At 36.5% G+C, this 14,369-nt stretch overlaps 1 protein-coding gene across 4 annotated transcripts in view; it reads left to right on the forward strand.

The window, feature by feature from the left end:
- The window catches only part of LOC116845583 (tricalbin-3-like), a 56,379-nt gene that overhangs the window by 5,307 nt on the left and 36,703 nt on the right, over window positions 1-14,369 (forward strand). Inside the window, exon 1 of one of the 4 annotated variants that reach the window (XM_032818638.1) lies at window positions 2,169-2,416. The exons of 2 other annotated variants lie outside the window; for them this stretch is intronic. The gene's annotated coding sequence lies outside the window, so the exon portion shown is untranslated. Of the gene's footprint in view, window positions 1-2,168; window positions 2,417-14,369 lie in introns of those variants that run through there. One more of the 4 variants, XM_032818853.1, reaches the window with a different exon arrangement.

Here is a 14,369-nt window from a genome sequence, read left to right on the forward strand (position 1 = left end):
AAGTAGACCTCGAAAAGGTCTACTTTCCGTCTCCGTGAAATGTATACAGGAAAAAAGAAATTGAAAGAGTTCGATTAAAAGTAAAGGAGAGAAACGCACTACTTCCGTCAGCGTCGCATCTGTCTCAGCGAAATTGCGAGGACACTCTCTTTCTCCTAATCTCCTTTCTACGGATTTCCGGTCCTGCGAGGAAAAAAAGAGATCCGCATTTCATATCTCTCGCGTACGTAGGAGCTGTTGCAAACGAAATATTTAAAAGACTCGATCTAATCCTCACATGACACACCTGTTTTTGAGCACTGTAATCTGGCATATTAAGATCGTCTTCAAATTTGTTTAAGTATATCCCGTAAAAGCAATAAGAAAAATCTATAAAAATAATAAATATATTTTCAGGTTTGCGAAGGAGAGAATTGTTACAGGAGTGATCGTAAATACACACCACAAGTATTTTAAATATATATTGCAAATATAATATGATATAGTATATTTTTAATGCAAATATAGTGTAATATAAGAAGAAACTCGATTAGAAAAACGTGAGTTTATAAAAATTTTTCTGAAGATGAATTTAAGAAGTTAACATATTCTAAGATTTTCTTGTCAATACTTGAGAACTTTAAAGAAAAATAATATTATGTGTTGCAATTTTTCAGAAAGTATGATTATTTGGGTATATGAAAATACTTTATTTTTCAGTTAAGAGGTAAATAAAATTATTAATAGTTTTATATTTTAAATAAAATTAATTATAAAAATTATCTTTATTTTATACTTTGATATCGTAATCTGGTACCTTGCAATTAAAGACGACCGCAAGTTTACCATTTTATTATATGATAAGTAATCTAAATGTGTGGTTCTACAGTATTTAAATCTCATATATATTCTTCTCATGTTCTTACCATCTTATATGACAGTTTTAGTATGTAAACCGAATGTCCTCATTCCATTAGTTCAAGATTGGAAATAGAATGGGATCGAAAATGACTCGGGTGGGCCAGATTAGAATCAAGAAAAGGGAAGAAGGGTCTACAACAGCCAATACACAGATTTAATAGTGTAGTAATCAAACTAACCGAAACTATTCAAGTTTAATTATTAAGGGCCAGATTAGGGTTAACCTTTAGAACTATAGTGGAACGCTAGCGTCCACCTTTTTCTCATTTTTAGTTACTTTAACTAATGAGCAGAAATTGTCAATTAAATAGTATTGTATTTTACATCTTTTCTCGAAATTCTGGAAGCCCTACTTTTTACAATAAACTATTGAAACATTGATAATATGTTTGCAAGCTACTTGTAAAAACGCAGATATCTCTTTTTTGTATCGAGGAAATATCGTTGTTATTTCCGAATAATGCTTAAAATGTTATTGTCAATTCTGAACAATTATTGCCGCCATACTGGACTCGTCATGTAAAATTTCAACTTTTTTACCTCAAATACGTAATCAGCAACCCCGAAATCTCCCATATGTCAAGTTTGAAGAAACTTCCCCGAGAAATAAAATGTATGGCTCAAAGGGTTAGATAATATTTCTCTAATTATGAACTAGAGGATAATTATTTCCATTCTTAAATAAAGCCCCAAAGGTATACAATCGAGACTCTTCGTTTAATCTTTCTTAAGTCTTCTCCATGAAAAATTCTATTTCTCCTGTGAATAAAAAATCACATCTTTGTAACCTAATGATATTTCGTGTCACGCAAATTGCAGCACAGTCTTCGCGCTTATCTCCGCGGATACAACAGCGAAGAAAGGAAGACCCGAGGGGTTCCACTTAATAGCGCTTTCCATCAAAGATCGAAAATGACTCGCGATTATTTTCGCACACATATGCCATTCGTGGGATAATAGACACGAGGCTTTTCTCTCAATCATCTCCTCAGTGACTTCTGTCCCATTTGGGACACACGTGAGAGCCCAAGAGGTCGCCCCTTGTCGCTCTCACCTCTCGAGAAAGGTAAGAGCAAGCGGACAGATGAAGGAAGAAGATGAAGGGGCGGAAGGGGTGGCGGGAGAGCGCGAGGGAGAAAGAGAGACGAAAACAGCGAAGAGGAAGAGAAGCATGAGAAGAGTAGGGAGCACCGCAGCCGGAGGAACTCGGAGAGAGGTTCTGTTATCCGGTCCTCTCTCCTCTCTCTCGCGGTGGTGGCAGGTCAGTGTTGCCGCGCTCGCGGCCGTGGACGGCCGCCACCTCGTAGAGGTTCCTCTTTCTGTCATCTCCCGCGGGTGCAGCGTACACGTCGCGTGCCCTCCACGAGTGCAGAAGAGCGCGCTCGCCGGCGCGCACCGCGCGGCGGCGGCGGTGGAGGCGGAGGCGGCGGCGGCGGCGGCGGCAGACGACCCGGACGATGCGTGACGTGACCCCGGGAGTAACACCGCCGCCGCGAAGCGACGCCACTGCGACCAGGTATGCGTTATATACCCGGTGCCGTGTCGGAGGGTCGGTCTCTCCTCCGACCGCTTCCGTTCTCGTCGGGATACGATCGCGGTGAAGTACCGTCGTAGCTGTGAATCCGAGAGAAACGAGAAGCCGCGGAGAACCGCACGTGTACGGCGAAAGGTTGAAACGGTTATTTCCGCCTTGAGTGAGAGAATGAGCCAATGTACTTAGTTGTCAATTATTCCCGAGAGGCGACACTTCGAAATTAGTGACCGTCTACAATATGCGGAATAAGCTTGGCGTAAGTTGGAGTAAGAAATAAAAATAATTTGTTTCGCTCTCTCGTTTATACTTTAACTGCCTCACATCGGAAGTATCTCTTTTACTTAAAAGAAATATTTTATTTAAGAGAAATACTTTCGATATAGAAGAGTTATAGTGTAGGCGTCAGCAAAATAAATTATTTTTATTTCTTACTCCAACTTTTGCGCCAAGCTTACATCGCATATTGTAAACGACCACTAGAGAGGAAGATACCAACAGGACGCGATTTGTCGTTGCACGGCGACGTGTTTCATCGTCGCGCAAATTGCGATTTCTCAAACTGCCGAGACTATCGTAAAAATCGGCAAATTTTTACTCACGCATTATCACGAACAACGCTCGAAGTTCATAAAGAAAGAAAACAAGTTCCCGTACGAATAAATTCTTCGCGATGGGATTTAATTCCTGGACCGCGTCGAGTTCCCTCGTTGTAATAAGGCGGAAAAGATCAGCGGATCTCATCTTTCTCGCGAGGTTCCCCTCTTTTCTTTTGTTTTTTTTTCTTTTTACAGCAGGTCACAGTTGCGGCGTCACGCCGCGTGAGCCGCGCTTCGCTTCTCGCTCTGATACCTTTCGCATCTGCTTAATGTTGATCTTGAACTTCCTTGCACAATGAAGATTTTTTTCGAAGTGACCGAGAATATAGGGTGCGTTGACCCTCCGGCGAACCATAATCCCCGAACGATGCCATAATAATAAATAATAAATATACTTTCTAAACGCGCTGGATATCCTAGACCACGTTAATCAGACATGCGCTTTCAGACGCACTCGCTGTCGAGAATTCCTCGTGTACGCGTGCATCACTTTGGATTCGATTATTCAAATTTTCATTTGAAAAGTTAACGACAAAAGTATTTATAGTAAAACTATGTTCTCCAGGAGACAATTTACTGAATGCTTTTAACAAAATGTGTTTTTAATTATGCAGAAAACATAAACATCAAATCAAATTGGAAAAATTATTTATCGTCATTAAGCTGCTAATAGAAATGTTATCAGCAAAAGTGATACTCTCAAATGTTTACAACAAAACTGAAAAACTTTAAACAGTTAATAGCACTATTGTTAATAAATATACATGCTATACACAAACGTAACAATTTACAAGTTCAATAATGGCTTCCGAGAAAGAAGTAGCTATTTTGCCGCAGTTTGTGTAGTTGTAATTGGTTCAATCTTTCAGTAATAGTAGTAGAAAAAGAAAATACAATTTTGGTCGTATCTCCAAGAAAAAGACTATTATAATGATCAAATAATTTTGAAATGTTAAGCTTGATCTACAATGTGTTCTTTGCTTCTTGTTTCTTTCTTTTTATCTTTTTCTGACTCAAATCTTAAACCTTAAGCCAGAAAAAGACAGAGAATAACAGGACACAAACACATTGTAGATTAAGCTTTAGGAACCTTAGAAATTCTTTATCCGACAGCCAATCGCGACGTCCGACAATATTTGTCATACGATACATGAAATGGTAACCTAACAATACAATCAATCAAGTCAAGCCAAGACGAAACCTTTATTATAAAAAAAACAATGTTGCTAACAAATATCTAATTGAATTTTCTGCTAATAATATTTGTTCTCAAGATGCTTTGATCTAAGCCGCCAAAAGATGAGTTGCAGAAATAATGTTTTCGACAACATTGATGACAAAACTATCAGCGTGTTACCAAAATAAGTAACTTTTATCAATAACGTTTGTTTATCGCAAAATGTAAAAAACAAATGTTATTACACTTCTTATTCCAAAATAACAAAGCAAAATGTAACTAACTGGTTGAAAATAAGTTGTTCTCATCAATTTCAAATAAGATCATCTACATCTATCGATAACACTGCTAAAAACACACATTATTAGTAATGTTATTACAGGTATAAACCGGCTTTAATGTTCTCTAAGCCAGAAATATCGGTGTGAAGGAATCTGATCCGTGTAATTATCGAGATTACGCGACGTTAAGGTAAAAGTATCAATGTTCACACCTAATTCTGAACATTCACATTGTTTTCATCTTTAAATACAAATATTTAAATTTTTAGCATTAAAAATATACATACGTATATAAAAAATACATATATATATATACTCTATGTTGACAATGTAAATAGTCGTATTTAAAGACGAAAAAGATAAGAATGACCAGAATTAAATATATGTCCGAGAATTGATTTTTTTACTTTTTTTACATTTTAAACTTTCGCGCTTCGGACAGATCATCTCAAGTTCCGCGTTTCACATGTCCAATTACCATGTGTACTGTTACACCTTGGCAGTTAATCCTTTGAACCATAGTGGGTTGCTAACATCCCACCTATCTTTTCTTCATTTTTAGCGAGTTTAACTGACTTATCGACAGAGATGTAGTCGATTATATTATTACTATACATTCTCACAAAAACACAAGGAGCTAAAAGTAAATAAAAAATAATTTAAATGATTAACTGTCAAATTATTATAAGTAAATAAAAAAGTAAAATTATTTTTTTTAAACAAAAGTTATTTCAGATCTATTAACTATTAAAAATCGACACATTGAAATATTTATTTAATTTTTATCATAACATTTTTTTATTGCAACATTATATATTAAGGATTATTAATAGTATTTTATATATTTTTTCAAAATTTTCTGTAAGTTCTATTTTTTATAATGAACTATTGAAATATCGGTAATAAGTATACTGCAAGTTTTTTATAAAAAACAAATATCTCTTTCTATATCGAGGAAATATCGTTATTTTCTGATAATGCTAAAAGAAACTGCTAATTTCGAGAATTTATGGCTGCCATATTGGACCTGTCATTTTGAGTTTTAATTTTTTGGCCTCAAATTCGTAATCAGCGGCTCCGAAATTCCCTATATGCCAAATTTGAAAAAACTACGCCGAGAAATAAAATGTATAGTTCCAATGGTTAATGTTCGCGCTTTTGCTAAAATTGACCGTCTTGCCGGAATATATAAAATTGCGAAGCACGCGAACAAATGTCCTCATACCTGAGAAGTATTAATAATTACAAAAGCAACGCGTATGTATCGTGCGGTTATATTTTTAGAACCAGATAACTCCGCTCTGTGCGGGACTACCAGTGCTCCGACCAGACACGTATGTCTATGTAAATAGGTGAAGCCAAAGGCGGGAAACTTCGTCGGAGCTCCTTCGTTTCTTTCGGCAAAACGGGAACAGGTTCCCCAGGCTTTCCTAAACCCACGGAATGTACCGCTTTCGACGAGATCTTGTCGTCCGCTCGGGCAGTTGTAGGGTTCGCGTACACACAGTAATTACGGAGAAACCATCAATGATAAATCGAGAATTAATAACAAGATGACGGCACCGGATAGTCTCGTGTTCTCAAATACCTGCATTTTTCTCCTTCCTGTCGATACCGTTACACCGTACCGATGCAGTGTGTTACTTTATCTCTCTCGAGCTTTTCAATATGCAGATTTCACGGGTCAATACTTCACGAGCGTATCCCTTTCTCTAATTCTCGATTCTTGGAGAGAGTTTCTCCTCCACAGAGTTATACAAACTAATACAGACTCCGAAAAATACAAGTTTAAGAAATTGAATATCTTATTGATCCTTTAACGAGTGATGCGTCAGATATATTTTGCATCTCAGGCTTCTCTTTTCCTAGATTTCACATAGAAACAAATGTTTTTCAAAGTTTCCCTCACCAAAACCTCTTCTTGATCCTTTTCTTAATCTATTAAGGTTGTTTACGCTCGCGAATTTTATTTTCAGTATTATCTATTCACGTCGTTAAAGTCAACTGAGACAATTTATACTTCATGCTCTCTTCTTTATGATACAAATTTCCACTATACTATTATCATTTTACTGTATATTTCTAACCGATCATAAACCTAACCTAACAACTCGGTTTCATAGCACATTTGTATGCATTTAAGTATTAATTAATTAATAAATTAACAAATAAAATATTAGATCAATATGCGTTAGAGCAATATATGTTATAATTACAATTTCACAAGTACTTTTCTTAAATTACAGCGAAGTTGAATTTTAAATTGATATTAAAATCGTTAAGATCATCTCAGATAATATCATATGGTACCATAATGAATAACATTTGCACATAAATTGAAATTTTAGAGATCTATCCACGATTTTAGTTTTTTTGCCTTTCTTTTGCAAATTATATTATGCAAGTTACATGTACAAAATAAAATTTTTTGTAATAAATCATGAAAAATTTACCATTTAAATTAAATTGTTCTAAGCTTGTAAAAATTGCGCATTTTCTCGACTCATTTCAATACAGAATTGGTCATTATCAAGAAAACATTAAAATTAAATTTCTAAACTTTGAATATACTTTGAAGTGTATATAATAATAACATTACATACCCCCTACACATATACACCTTTTCACATTTCAAATTTTCACGCACCTGTTGGAGGGTTAGAAGGAATCTCTCATTTGTATCTCTTATACGTAACTTTGACACTTAGTAACACACCCTCGAGATTACTTTTATACGATAAATCACAAAATGGAGTTTTTAAATCGGCGAGCAGCAAGTCGAGAGCGGTGTCTCGGACACCCGGTATTTCCCGGTCGCCTCCGCGACGAGCACGTCTAGTTCGTTTTTCTTCAGGTGATTCTCTGAAACTCTCTTCTTCTTTCTTTTTCTTCTCTCTCTCTCTCTCCCTCTCTCTGTCTCTCATTCTCTCACTCTCTTTCTCCTTCTCCCCCTTTTTCTATCTCTCTTTCTCTCTGACGGTGCACCTTGCACCATAAAGTCCGACTCGTCGGCGTTGTTGGACGGCGTTATGTACGGCTTGTGGCAATGTAACGTGGCGGTGCACGCTGAGGCACAGCGCGTAAGACAGATGTTGTCCCGGGGAGCAAATAAAATTGAAGGAAAAGGAAGCGAGACGATGATGACGAGACCGACGACGACGACGATGACGACGAAGAAGACGACGACGACGACGACGACGAGCTGGTGGCTCGTAAGCGATGCTACCGTCCGCTCAATTCCGTTCAGTTCCACATCCCCCTTCCCCTCCCCATTACCTTTTGCCCCATTACTTCGCTCGAATAAAAGCGAGAGACTTGTCAAACGAGCCAATCCGCGATGAGCGCCGACCCGTCGAATTTTGCACAGAGAATGGTTTTCGACTGAGGAATTACAGTGAGTGGTAGTCGTCTGAAAAATCTAATCATGGCCGACGACACGTCTACGGTCCTATTCTGGACGCATATCGAACGGTAAATGTGCCTTTCTAATTCCCAAGTTGAAACTCCGAGTCGAAATTTAATTCTACGTATTAGGCCTCAATATTCCATTTGATGCCTACTTTGATATTCTGAAGCCTACATTAATCTCTTTTGATTCTACTTAACCTACTAGTTTTGCTGAACACACAACTTTCAATGTTTATATTTACATTTTTAAACAGAGTTTAAGTACTACTCTATTTAAAATATTACTACAAGTTTGATATTAAATTTCAATAAATGTGACATTCCTAATAGCGCGTTGAAATCGTCTTAAAATCTCAATAACAATATTATGAACAATACTATAAAAAAATCGTCGTACGTAAATAATAAACATCGTACATAAATAATAAACAATATTATAAAAAAATTGCATGATGCTATTTGAAAAATTGATTTTTTATGAAAAAAAATTGTGTGTCAATTTTTTTTTATTGCACTGAGAAAAATTATCCGATAAGAAATTAACAAGCAGATATTTCCGACCAAAGTCTGATCAATTTTTATATCCGATCAGGATATCCGATTAAATTTTATCGGATATTTCCGATTATAATAGCATTTATCAGATAAATCGATCAAAAAATTATGAAGCGATATTTCTCATCGGATGTTTCGGGTACAAAAATATTTGATATTTCGATCGGAAATATCCGCTTGTTAATTTATCATCGGATAATTTCTCTCAGTGTGCAAGTGGTAACTTGCATGAAACAAATGAATATGTTCACCTTACAGTCTTTCCCTTCAATTGTCGGTAGCGTCTGAAAAATCATGCGAACCGTTGCACCGAACACCCTGTATAATCAGAAAATATGTTAAAGGAAAAATCAATTCCTTGCCGTTTCTACCGTGGCGTTCGCCCTGAAGCGTGCGAAACAGGATCGATCGAGCAACAACAATCGCGGGCCACGGTGATACGAGGCGTGTGTGCACGCTACCCGGGGACTGAAAATTTCGATGCACTCGCGGTGCCGTTAAGCAACGGTGCATCGTCTCCGCCGCATCGCGCCGCACAGCACAGTGGGACGGTCGCCGGCGGAGAAGTGCGCGCGGACGACGGCGAATGATCATCGACGGCGGCGAGTCTCGCGTATCGATTTAACAGAACAATAATTCGCCTTCGCGACGGAACGCTCCCGCGAGAGCCGTGTGTCGGGACCCGCGCGCGTTTTCATGCACGTGATTTCGCGTGCATGCCCGATCGCCGGCTGCATTCCGCGAGTCGCCGCACTTTCTATCGCTCGCGCGTTCCCCGCGTTCGCCGAGCTTACGAGAGCGCGCTAATCGCGTCAGTCGATTCGCCCAAGCGTTATTGAAGGACCAATAATCCGACAATCGCGAAAGTGATCGATTAATCCGTTCTGTCCGTGCCTTTTGGAGGAAAATTGTACAGGGTGGGCAAAATTTCACATTCTTCGAATGAAACCCATGCCGATGAAAACCAGTATTTTCCGAAGGAAACTTTCCATTGAAAGTAATAAAACAAATATGTTAATTATATCCCTTCAAGCAGAACCCTTCTCAAAGTTATTCTTTTTTTAAAAAGCTAGAAATATAAATGTCTGAACGTGGTGGAAAGCATTAAATAAAAATAACCATGTTCCCGCAGATTTTATTAATTTCGTCATGCACTTACATAATTGTCCGGCCAGTTTCGCGTCAATTGAGAGTTTTTTCTACAATTAATCTACTATTTAAGCTTTACCCCCAAAATAAACTCCGTAATAGATTAAGAACACAGAACATCGATACAGCAAATAAATTAGTTTTTGTTACAAAATATTGAATAGTAAACGCGAACCAGACATGTATTGGTAAACATTTTTAATTCTACTATTCTGTTTTTCTCGTTACTTACTATTACGTTTTTCTTATTAAAGATCAATATAAAATTTAGTAGCATATCTCCAAAGTTTTTGGAAAAATGTATTTTATATATTAATTTGAGATAAAAAAAACTTTTTTTATTATATTTCGTTTATATTAGTTTCGTTTTTTTTTAACATAAAGATTAGTAGGATTTTATTAATTAAAACAAAAATTCTTTTTTCATAATCAAATCATAATTAAAATCAAATCTTTTTGATTGAAATTATATAAATATATAAATAAAATAATGTAAATAAAACACATAAAATATACATAAATAAAAAATAATAAAATAAAATATATAAATAATATTGTATAAACATGTTAGTCATTTTTATAGTTTTTGCCAATTTATTTCACTAGATAAAATCCGAAGTAGTAAAAACCGAAATTTATCACTTTTTTTATCCACTGGATTTTCCCGGCCAACCCTGGTCGGTGAGGGGAGAGAATCGGCTCAGGTGCTATCGAAAGTAATACCTAACGCTCATAAAAAATGATCGGTCGTTTCTCCCGTCGCGCGGCGTCGTCGACGGATATTTATTAACGAGTCGTTAGATCGAGAGTGGCGCGTGATGCACACTCACGCTCGCTCGCAGTCGCAAAGGTGATTTTACATGTTGGGTTAACGGTACGGTAACGGTCGCACACAGTACGCGGATGTTAACTGCGCGATCTTTAATGCCGGCCGTAATCGTTGGCCCATTACTCAAATTACTCGCCGTTGCTATTAACCGCATGAGAGACTGCACCACCGTTGCAGTCAGGTGCGATGCGCGCCACGACTGGCGCGTCGTGCGCGTGCATCGTTCCACGATTAATCGGGAAGGGCTTCTCGACCCCCCAGATCGATCAGACGCGTGATTGCTCTCTTAATTTTTCATCATTGTACGAAAGACACCGCGGCGCCTCTCTGGTCTGCTGTACACCTTGTCGTTACTTCATTGTTGCTACCATCATGATTGTTGCATCCCGTAACACGAAAGAACGTTACGATGTTTGAATCTTAAGTCTTGTATCGAATAATAATTGCAGCTGTTGTTATTACTCGAGCTGTACATCTATATACACAAGTATAAGATTAAGACTTCCTTAGGCACGGAATTCTTGACTGATGACGTCAGAAAGAAGTGGAAAACGCGTGTCCAAAATTCTTACGTGCTACTTACAAATAAGAAGATATTTGCATAAAAGAACACTTGGATATCGCTCTTGAATATACTAATAAAATGCTTCATAAAACTATCCTTTTCCCTCGACAATCAATAAGTAGCCGTAAAACGTGACACGCAACCTTCCTTTAACTCTTTAACTGAAACTTTAAACACGGATAAGATTTACCCAGAGTAACTTTTCAATCACTACTGTTTTTAAAAACATGTTTTGTTTTTACATTGTAACTTTTTTTAACTTTATTGCATCGCAAAAACAAATTCATATTCCCGATTTATCAATCGCATTCAATGCATTTTTTATATTTTTGGAGGTTTTTCCTTTGGCTCCTATTTCTTTTTCTCAGCTTGCTGTTACTGTTTCTGCTGTTACTGCTTTTCTTTTTCTTCATGTTCTTTTATATTCTTTTATCTTAGGAGATTTCTTAATCTTCTTGTTTCCACCCAGATTATCATGTAAAGTGTTTTGACTCAGTGGCAAGCATATGTTTTTTTTACACCAATTCAAGAAAAAACATTAAATTTTGATTATTTTTACGAAAGTTACGAGTAAATAAAAATGTACTGGGCAATATTTACCCATATTTAGAATTTACTATCTTAATTTTTTATGTTTAATTTTTAATTTTTTATATTTAAGGTTCTAGAGTTATCATTTCTCATAATTTGGTCACGTTATTTTTACTATTTATTGACTGTCAGGGAAAAGGAATAATTTTCGAAGTATTTTTCTAGCATGCACAAGCGATCTAAAATGTTCCTTCGTTCTTTTCATCTGGAAATGACGCGCAAGAATTTTCAGCGTGTCTTTTTTCATGTATGACATCACGATCCAATATGGTCGCGGCGAGTATCCATGAGCCTCAAGTGATATGACAAGATGGAATGTATTATAACAACACGTTAACACGTCTTCGCTTTTAACATACGACACCGACAGTTTAAATTAACACACCTATATATATGTTCCAACTTCATATATTGTCTCTTAATGTTACCTCCATGTCATTTTTTTAATATTAGGAGACTTTAATATTAAGATACTTGAATTTAGAACACTTTTTCCAACACATTTACAAATGTTAATTTAAACTGCCAGTGTGCTAAATGTAGAGACATGTTGTCGCAACACAATTTATTTTGCAGTGTATTTGTTTATGTATCGACATTCCGATAATCGCGAAGCTGCAAAGAAACAAATGTGAACGCGACAAAACAATTACTCTACAGGGAGAGGTGAGGGACAAAGTAAACATATTGTGTGTACCTACAATGGATCGCAAAACGGTTTAGACACAATGAACTTCAGAAGATAACCGATGACTCAATGAGAGAACTTATTTTTGAATAATTCGTTCTCTTATTAGACTATTAGCTGCGCTCTGAAGTTCATTACGTCTAAATATTTTTGCATAATTAGTTGCAAAACAATTTAGATATAATAAAGTTAATATTGGAGGAAATTGTCAAAACCGAAAGTCCTGACGTGTTTGCGCAATAATTATGCACTGAGAAAAAAATTTTTTTAATTAATAAATTTATTAAGTTAGATATTTATTAGATGAGTACCATCAACATATTTATTTAAATAAAAATTCTCTTTATTTAAATAGAATATTGTTTACTTGAAACAATATTCTATTTAAGTTTAAATAAAAAAGATTTTTATTTAAATAAATAAATTAATGGTTAATGGTATTCACCTATTAAACATTTGTTAATTTTTAGTTATTTTTTCTTAGTGTATTACTAATTATTAATAATAATGACAATATAATAATTTATTATTACTAATTATAGTTTTACTACATCGGTGCAGTGACGGCCGATTTTGACAGTCTGGTAAACTTCCAACTTCAATGTGTCTAAGTGACTTTATAACCGTCTATACGTTGTTTCGCACGATGTTCGTCAGGTTAATTACACAAGGGGGCGGGATTTCAGGGTGCTTTCTGACGGCGATCAGGAGGGTGGCGCAGGCGCGAGACTTTCGTAATCCCTTCGAGAGGGAAACCGACGCGGTTCGGGCAATTTGCGGGAGGAAGGACCGAAGTTTCCTCAGTGCTTCCGCGCGCGCCGTGCACTCGCAATCGCCGCGAATTCTCGCAGGATGCGCTTCGTCTCCGCAGTCTCGGCGAATCACCTTCACTAAGCCCGTGTGCGTGAAAGAACGTCCAGCAAAATCAATCCTTTCTCCTTGGACTCGCTTGGATATATCAATTGCTGCGGTCGATTGATTCGCCGTGAAGTGAGCCGCTCGTAATTCGCTCGCAATTATCTGCACGTGATCGAGATGCAATTTATTCGCGATTATCGTCCCCGACGAGAAGGCTGATACCGCCTTGGGTCTCGCCGTCGCACTAGAAGGCTATTAGCCGAACATTAATTCGCGACAAATCAACAGTGAATTATGAAGGCAGCCTCCCGGATAGAGCAATATTTTCGTTCGTCTTGAGTGGAAAACGAGGATTACGCGGAACGGCACACGATGTAAACAGCGAACGAATTCTTCCGCTCTGTGTGCTCGACGATATTGCGCGCGTTAAGTGCTTCCAGACTTCGCGACCACGAATTCTGTGATTCTTGTGCGCGAGTCCACGTCGTAAATTTATCCGCCACAGGGGACTCCCGCGAGAATTTCATTTGTTCTGCAAACAGCGGAACGTCAACGCTGGCACCTGTATGACTCTCTTGTATGACTCTCAATTTTGACAGTTTGCTGAACTCCCAACTTGATTATATCTCACACATAATGTGATTCTCGTCAATAATGACTTTCAATTTTGATTATTTTGTGATAGACATACATCGTCCCTCAAAAAATATTACCGAAATTTGAAACATAAAAATGTGCTGAAAAGTCATAAACTCGAAATTAGAGTTTAGCCAAGACAAGAGTCAATTTCTCGAAGAACAATTTCCTTGAAGTATTAAAATTAAGCAATAAAAACTATAAACTTGAAATTCGAATAACCAGATAATTGAATTTAATTATTACGATCAAAACAATATTTTTGAAATATTGAAAGTACATAAAATTCCAGAAAGCTGTAAACTCGAAATGCGGAAACCGAGATAATCCTGAAAAATAACTCTCTCTGTGCATATAGCGTAATATACAACATCCAACAATCTTTATATATTTAACATAAACAAAACATAAACTTAATATATATATATATATATATATATATATATATATATATATATATATATATGTGTGTGTGTTAATTTTCGAAATATTCAAGAGTTATAAATCTATTTTAAATCTATTATAAATGTATTATATTGTATAGATTTAAATTTTATTATATATATATATATATATATATATATATATATATATATATATAT

Source organism: Odontomachus brunneus, unplaced genomic scaffold (assembly GCF_010583005.1).
Source record: "Odontomachus brunneus isolate Ranch 3 - 2012 unplaced genomic scaffold, Obru_v1 Obru_scaffold_001, whole genome shotgun sequence".
NCBI lineage: Eukaryota > Metazoa > Arthropoda > Insecta > Hymenoptera > Formicidae > Odontomachus > Odontomachus brunneus.